Source organism: Etheostoma spectabile, unplaced genomic scaffold, assembly GCF_008692095.1.
Source record: "Etheostoma spectabile isolate EspeVRDwgs_2016 unplaced genomic scaffold, UIUC_Espe_1.0 scaffold00018790, whole genome shotgun sequence".
Lineage (NCBI taxonomy): Eukaryota > Metazoa > Chordata > Actinopteri > Perciformes > Percidae > Etheostoma > Etheostoma spectabile.
In genome coordinates this window covers 12,162-20,627 of record NW_022604469.1, presented here as the reverse complement: position 1 = coordinate 20,627, position 8,466 = coordinate 12,162, and the positions used below count along the sequence as shown (strand labels likewise).

Genomic DNA, 8,466 nt, shown 5'->3' with positions numbered 1-8,466 from the left:
AACACAGCAGTTCTTTGTACTTGAGAGGACGTGAATATGCGCAAGAAACACAGTTGCAAGTCAAGCATTTTGTGATCATTTTTAATGTCAACAGATGTAAACTTACTATATGTTTGTACACAGTAGACACATCTACTGCTGTATTCACTGTCTGTGTCAAGTCCTTTAAAACCTGTTCTTGACTTGCTTTTCCCCACATCCTTTCAACGCTTAGCTAACTAAATGACTTAAGTTGGCCAATAATTGTTGCTTTTTCATCTTTGTTGTGATTGTTGTGTGCCTTTAATAACGCACAAGTGGATGTTATAAAGAAACTGCCTAGCAAACCCTTACAACACTTCTAAAGGTTCCATGGTGTAATGGTTAGCACTCTGGACTCTGAAGCCAGCGACCTGAGTTCAAATCTCAGTGGAACCTGATTTTTACCCACAGCACAGGGGAAAAAGATCAACCTTTCAACGTTCCACATCTAGTTTAAAGTAAGCTTACAGGTTTAATGTCCTTGGCCACTTAGACTGTAAACAGTATGTTGATTGGGGCATGTTGAGGAGTCACCTGGTCGTTTATGTAATCCGAAGGAGCTCCAAATTTGACACTATTTAGTGGAAGTGATAGGCTTTGAGTTATATGGGGGATGCACACTTTGCATTCAGTCTTGTACTCACCATAAAAAGGAATCAATCCTGAATGGGGCAGTATAGTTCATCAGATTTGCTTGTTGAATGGTCTATTAGCTTTGGAACCCCCCTTTCCCCACAGATTTCAATTGTCAGATATGGGTGGAGGAGTGGGCACTGTGTCCAACCCTTTCTGTGTAAAAAAAACAATTAAAGAAGTCTCTTGGGTGAGAGACAAAACTTCTGCAAAGAACCTTTCACCAAGTCCAGTTCCCCTCGGCCTAGTTGTGAACTTTTGGGGTAATAGCATGGATCAGGAACCAAAACACACACATCTGGACTCAATGTGGGCATTGTACTTATATTTGACACGTTTAGACCATGAAGACAGTTATCAGTTTATTTCCCATCTGGCAGGTATATTTGTTGACTCAGTTGGACATTTTGAAGATAATTGCACAATGTTGACCCAATTGTCAGTCTATTTCCCATCTGGCAGGGACATTTCTGTATTCAGGTGGACATTGTGGACAGAAACATTGGTGGATCTTGATTCCCACCATAGGATTTAGCCTGTATTGCACATTGCCTTCACATCCCGCGCAATTTATTGCTATTGTCAAGCACATTGCCACCCTGGTGACTTTCTTCCATGTCTCCATGAACGCCCATATATTTGGGCTGACAGTTGAGAAATCTTCCCTTGTTAACTATGACATGGATGACTGAGAACCTCCTATATCATGACATGTTTAATTTACTATATTATAATTTTCGAGACAGGTCCTACGAAGCGTTAGTTGGATCAGTCAGGATGGCCGAGCGGTCCAAGGCGCTGTGTTCAGGTCGCAGTCTCCACTGGAGGTGTGGGTTCAAATCCCACTTCTGCAACTAGTACTTTCATTTGGAAGTCATATCTGAGACATTGTATTGAGAATACAACTCTTAGCAGTTCTTTGCATTTAAGAGGACATATATGTGAGTAAGAAACTCAATGGCAAGTACAGCGTTTTGTGAGCATCCTTATTGTCAACACATGTAAAGTTACCATCTGTTTGTACACAGTAGACATATCTACTGCTGTATTCACTGTCTGTGTCAAGTCCTTCAAAACCTGTTCTTGACTTTCTTTTTCCCACATCCTCTGAACGCTTAGCTAACTAAATGACTTAAGTTGGCTAATAATTTTGCTTTTTCATCTTTGTTGTGATTGTTGTGTGCCTTCAATATCATACATGTGGATATTATGAAAGAAACTGTCTAGCAAACCCTTGCAACACTTTTAAAGGTTCCATGCTGTAATGGTTAGCACTCTGGACACTGAATCCAGCAATCTGAGTTTAAATCTCGGTGGAACCTGTTTTTACGCTACAGCACAGGTAAAAAAGATCAACCTTTCAACTTTCCACATTTAGTTTACAGTAAGCTTACAGGTTTAACTGTGTAATATTCACACTGGTAGGGAGAACCAATGTAGAAATTATCATCTGGGTCAATGTTGTTTTCAACGTCTTGTGGTTTATGTTCTGTGTATTTAAAATTTTCCAAGTTCAGTTTATCATATGTAACAGATAAGTTTCTGTCCATGATCATTGTGTTTGATACGTCCAATTCAGTTTGTATATAGTTACCTTATGTAGGCCTATGTTGCTCTTGATTCATTCCTTCTTCAAACTTATCCAGGTCGGTGATGTCCCTGATGAGAATCACTTTCGCTGCCTGAAGTGCCATGAAGTTTGATGTATATTTTACAATTTCTTGCCCATGTTGCCTGGATCTTGTTTTGTTTCTGAGTACAAGTGCTTTCTTGGCAATATCTGCATTTTTCTTTGTGAGTTGATGTAAACTTGGGTGCCTTTTAATTTCCTTCCTTGTCTGAGGAGTGCTGACTTTTTATTTCTGTTGGTGAACCGGATTATTACCAATGGAGTGGCCGTTTGTTTTTGCTCGGAAGAGTATGACAATCCTCAATGTCCCTGCTATCAACATAAATGCCTTTGCTGTCCAAAAAGCAAATCACCTGTTGTTCCAGCGTCTCCTTCTCCTCCTCGAGAGCTTCCCTCAGCCTAGCAGTGGTGTATCCAGCGTCTGCGGCCACCCTGGCATAGTTCCGTTGTTTGGTTCTCAGGCCGCTGATAATCACATTGCATTGCTCGAGGTCAGCAACTCAAGTTTCAGAAAAGTAATCTTCTCCACGTTTTGCCCGTTTAGCGTTTGCATTTTACTCATCAGATCTATGATTTTTCCGCCGACAAGAAGTCCAGAGATTTCTTTATCTCCTCAACCTCATCGGGTAGGATTGCATTTTTCTTAGGTGGCATATTCTCCTGGGCCTGGTGGTAGCCGGCTGCTCCTGGTCCTGGTGGTAGCTGGCTGCACCAGAGCACCTGAGATGTCAGGGTTTGCAATCTCCACCTCTGCAAAATGCCTCTTCTTAGCCGGATTACGTCTGGTCATGTCGTAAATAGTAGCGGCGATGCCTCAAAACCGAGAATATAATTGGGTGTGATAATTTTAATTATGATCGTTTCCAGCTGCTGCATTTATCAATGTACGATCATTCTCACGCTCTGATTGGTGTGATACAACGTTTCATGAATCTCACGTAAAGCCTGTCGTAAGAGGATTTCTACATTAGGTTAATAAATGAGGGCCATTAGCTCTAAGGATGTGCTTCAATACATAACTGAAGTGGACACACTAATGAGTATCACTATGGATCAATTTGTTTACCTTGTCAAGCTAAAGCCTTTTTCTAAGCTAAAAGAAAACAAGGCACTCTTCTGCAAAAGCACAGCTGGGAGTGCTTGAGAGCACTCTTGAGGTGCAGTGTGATTTTCGGCTGAGATGCTTCGGGTGCGTTTAGGTGTGAGCCCAAATAGTTGTTGAACGACAAAGACAAGACAGCGATCAGGCGGTAGAACCAGGGTATTGATGTCCCGTCCATGCAACCGATGGATATGATTAAAACCTGTATACAGCCCAACCACTTACCAATCACATCACTGGAAAGACAGCATTACTACAGGGTCCTGACAGGGTAGTGGATGTCAATTTTTTAAAATGGACAGAAAACTGCCAGAACGTGATTTGCTACTTTTCATGGGCTGTCAACAACTTTTCCAGCAGTTATAACATGGTTCATCTCACCATGGAAATCATAATCTCTTGATTCATCTCCCTTTCAGAGTGTCTACCATTGTGTCACCAGCAAAACAGAGCTAGCAGAGGATGATTTCGAACTATCAACCTCTAGGTTGTGGGCCCAGCACACTTCAGCTGCACCACTCCGCTGAAAACCACCCCAGATGGGACTTGAACCCACAATCCCTGGCTTAGGAGGCCAGTGCCTTATCCATTAGGCCACTGGGGCTTTACGTCACCCAAACTCAACAGTTCAGGAGAAATACATATACAGTTCTGGAGACATAATGAAACAGTAACCTTGACCTCTAGATTTTGAAGTGTTTCCCTCTAGGCGTTCAGGGATATTGCATTCACAAGAATTGGATGGACAGACATGAGGACACAGTCACCTTGACATTGAACCTTTGACCTCCAAAATGTCATCAATAGATTTGTGAGTTCATGTGAATGTTTTTGCAAACTTTGAAGAAACACATACATGGGCATTGTGATAAGATGGTGCTGTCTATTGTTGTTTCTGAAATCAACAATACCTTCTAAAGTTGAATAGCTATTGCGTACCCGGTAATATTAGAGAAGAGCTCTCGTTGGCACTGTAGGTGGACAATTTAGAAAATTAAGTTACTTTACACTTTAAACTGTTACATCTCCTCTGAATCACCAACTGCAAATTTTCAAGCCTCATTGGCACGCCGACCACCATCTACAGTAGGTAAATCACTAGCTAGCTATGCATGAGTACCTCATACCTTTTACCAGGTTCAGGTGGTTAATAGCTATGGTCATATGAAAATTCATTAAGCTTTCTGAACAATGTTCTTCATTTTCTGAACGCATTCACTCAGTAGTGTTTTATTATTGGTTGTGCATCTGTGATTGCCCTAGAGGTCTCTCAGTCCAGCACCTCTCCCCCTCATCTTTGTCAGTTTTACACTGTCCAGCATAAATCGCTGACACCATACCTCACACTCATCCATGCATACACCTTGCACACATGTATACAACCTTTGCACACAGTCTTTTGTCTCCCCTTTTCATGGGGTCATGACAAAGCATCTAGGGTCAATTTTAACCTTTGTGTGAGTACATAGGTTTCCACATACATAGTTTTTATTAAGATTGACGACCAAATTGTTAGTTTTTCTGAAATTTTGTGAACTATAGCCAAGCCTTCCATAGCCTCGTTGGTGCAGGAGGCAATGTGTCAGTCTCATAATATGTAGGTCGTGAGTTCAACCCTCACACGGGGCAGTTTTTTTTAAAAACAAAAAAAACACAACTGATGCTGAAAATACAGTGACAGGTGGTTGAATACTGGCACTAGCACATGAATGGAATTTGTCATTCTTGGTTATTTCTGAGATTGATACAATGAAAGGAATTATTTAAGAGTGGTAGCAAACCAATGAAAAGGGTTATAGAACATATGTGGTATGTCCTTGGACATACTATCCAAGCAGGGAGATGAGTACAGAGATTTGGGTGCTAGCAAGATGGATGTAGGTTGCCCATTGTTCATTTAGACTTACCAGCAACATTGTTATGATACAAACCTGCTTGAAAAACAGTCACAATTCTTTTTAAAAACTTGTGCATGGAAAACATGATATGGTAGTGTCTGAATTGGTCCATGTCCATACATGGCATGTCAAATGGACAACTCATCTAGCAGAATGTGCAACTCTATGCCTGAACAGGGACTTGAACCCTGGACCCTCAGATTAAAAGTCTGATGCTCTACCGACTGAGCTACCCAGGCTTCTAAAACAGAGGATTGTGGGAAAAACAATCTCCTGAACTACAAATTAAAGTGCAAGTAAATGAAGACCAAAAGCTGTTGCCATGATCACGGTCTTCTGGACAGCAGGAGGGTAGACCACGATTTGCACATTGCCTGAGAACACCAAATGTTATTGCACAAACTGGTTGAAAATTGGCTAAATTGGCCAAAACGGTTAAAAAGCTCAAAGTCACAACTCATCATGGCCACTAGCAGACTGTGAACATCCAGTAAACCTGCATGACAGATGACGATAGCGAGCACTTCATACATATCACACAATCAAGCTGTTGCCTTACCAGGGACTTGAGCTGTGGTTTTCTTTTTTGCTCAAAACGTTGACAGCCTAATGCAATTTTATGGCTACAGACAAATAAACTTTACTACTTACTTTACGGCTACTCGCCGCAGCAAGAAGAAATGTTTTGTTTCAAAAGAAGCTGAAGGAAGCAACAAAAATCACCGCTAAAAAAACGGGAGTTTGGGAATTCTGACGGAGTTCAGACGTTGACATGACGGTTGTTCGCCGACACAAAAGGGTAAGTTACGTTTCCTGGTAACGTTAGCTAACATTTGCATGTTTTCAGCGTCGCAGTCAGTATTTACTCTACGCTATATAAAGTACATGAACTTTAGCAACCATGATTACACACCAAAACATGTTTGCTGTGTACTGTTTGTGTTCCAGAATATTCACGCTTTGCAAAATCGCCGCCGCAGACCGTCTGGTGGGCGATGTCCGACCGGTGAGATCTCTGGTTCTGATCTACTGGACTTCCTATAATCTTTATGAGAGTTACGGAGAGGCTTGTGACAACGACTGGGATGCATCTGGGACAGCAGAGCCGACAGGGACAATGTCACAGGGTGCAGAGGAAGAAGACCGGAAAGTTTGGGAGGGTTTGATGAGCTACTTGAAAAGCTAAATAAAAACTTTTGTTATATATATTGTCTTGTTTTTTTAAAGTAACAGTGTGCAATATTGGAAACGACATGAAGCCGCTAGTAGCCCGAACAGTTGAAAAGTGAGATTAGTGCAGAGAGTGGATAATCTGTCGGTGTCGGGCTAGATTTGTTTTAAATGTCCCGTTGGTTCTGGAAACACACTCCGCACTCTTGTTTGCTAACAACGCAGTCATAAGTGACGATTCTCTCCGACCAACCAGCGGTCTGCAGGTTTTCACGTCACCTTTTGGTATCGCCTCGGCTCGCTTGGAACCTCGACTGAGGTAGTACTAAAAAAAGTACTTGGTAGCAGGTCCCAGGGACTTTTTTTCGTAATGGAAAACCAAAAAAAGCGAGTAGAGCCGAGGCGAGTCGAGTAGATACCACGCAGTGGAAAACCGCCATTGGTGTGCCGCTTTCCAAATCCAAGGCCTGGCCTATTGCCACACTGTCACAGGGCCAATATTTTGTCCTTGCTGTTTTTCCGCCAATAAATAGTGCAAATCTTGCTACACTTTTGTATGGCTTTATCTTGCCAAGTATTATAACAACGTTTTGATACCAGGAACCCAACGAGGTCATTCAGGTTTTGCGACAACTTCTGACGGTAAAATCTGCCAGCCATGTCTCTTCAGGTCCATTGACAGTTTGAGCAACGGGCAGCTCCACGTGCATCGTCAATTGTTTTTCCACAAGACAGAAGATGGGTGCACCGTTCCCAGCGACGCTGCAATACCGGGTCGATGCGTGGAGTGAATGGAGCAAGCCCCTTTTTCAACTCCCATTGCTAAAAATCCATTTAATATGTTGTCCCCTGATAGAGGACATATCAGAAATTAAACTGATAAGAACAGGTACTACACTTGATCTTAGCCAAAAGGCCGAGAAGCGATGACCACCACCTCTTTGCTGTCCGATGCGACCTCCCGGACGGTTCTCAGTTGTCACGGTCCAGTAATTTTAAAAGGACATAACAGCTGCTACTTGGCACCCCCGTCCAAGCAATTTTGGTTTTCCCAAGTGGTCAAGCTTCTGCCAACCTGCAATGTTCCCATGCTGTCACATTTTAGCTGCGTTTAAGAATCTGAGTTTCCTTATGGAGAGCACATTTGTTTTTTACAAGTACAAAAGGCTTAACCAAACAGCAAAGCCCACCAAAAATAATTTCAACTCATAGGCGTTCCTCTCCACAGAAGTCTTTAGTAAAAGGCGAAAGGCTTGTGCGTTATGAAGAGAAACCAGAGTAAGTGCAGCCCACGCTCGAGAGCAGCCGAAATGCCCAGTCTTCCCAGTCCCAACCCTCGCGGTGATTCTCACTTGGTGTGCCGCTTTCCAAATCCAAGGCCTGGCCTATTGCCACACTGTCACAGGGCCAATATTTTGTCCTTGCTGTTTTTCCGCCAATAAATAGTGCAAATCTTGCTACACTTTTGTATGGCTTTATCTTGCCAAGTGTTGGAGAAATCCTTCTATAAACTGACAACTGACTCCATGATGAATTAACACAGCGTTTATTCTTGTGGTCAACAGATGAAATGCGTTTCCGAGCAGTTTTACGTGCACGGACCTGATGGGAACTTGTCTAGTACAGAGGTTCCCAAAAAGGCACTTAAACAATAGCGTGCTCAGGGTTATATTGGTTCCCTTGTGGGGCCTGATTGGTCAGCTATACTGTTGCTGGGGTACAATCCCTGCTCTGCCTCTTCCTTCTTGCCTGTCTATTATTTTCAGTTATCATTTACTTCACAAGACAGCTATGTTCACTCCCTTCTTGTCCTGTTCTCTGAGTTATCAGACCGTCCTCGAACTTCAGTGTCCTTGGCCTCACCATCTCCTCTTCTCGTGCTCACTGTAGCTTATCTGACTAAGATAGCCCTCCTGTTCTCTCCCTCCTAGCTGTACCCCAGCTGCAAAGCATAATGTATAATATGTCACACATACACACACTCTTATTTAGTCTTTGGTTAATTCAGTATA

The 8,466-nt window shown here is 42.5% G+C and overlaps 5 non-coding genes across 5 annotated transcripts; 1 reads left to right on the top strand and 4 right to left on the bottom strand.

The window, feature by feature from the left end:
• The first annotated feature begins 345 nt into the window (after window positions 1-345).
• On the top strand, window positions 346-417 carry trnaq-cug (transfer RNA glutamine (anticodon CUG)). Its single transcript has one exon. It is a non-coding gene; the product is annotated as a tRNA-Gln (tRNA).
• A 3,500-nt stretch (window positions 418-3,917) lies between these two features.
• Window positions 3,918-3,990, bottom strand: trnar-ccu (transfer RNA arginine (anticodon CCU)). Its single transcript has one exon. It is a non-coding gene; the product is annotated as a tRNA-Arg (tRNA).
• Window positions 3,991-5,450: 1,460 nt separating this feature from the next.
• Window positions 5,451-5,523, bottom strand: trnak-uuu (transfer RNA lysine (anticodon UUU)). Its single transcript has one exon. It is a non-coding gene; the product is annotated as a tRNA-Lys (tRNA).
• A 1,668-nt stretch (window positions 5,524-7,191) lies between these two features.
• Window positions 7,192-7,382, bottom strand: LOC116682436 (U2 spliceosomal RNA). The gene has a single exon (XR_004330431.1). It is a non-coding gene; the product is annotated as a U2 spliceosomal RNA (small nuclear RNA).
• Window positions 7,383-7,619: 237 nt separating this feature from the next.
• Window positions 7,620-7,736, bottom strand: LOC116682440 (U5 spliceosomal RNA). The gene has a single exon (XR_004330433.1). It is a non-coding gene; the product is annotated as a U5 spliceosomal RNA (small nuclear RNA).
• Window positions 7,737-8,466: the final 730 nt, after the last annotated feature.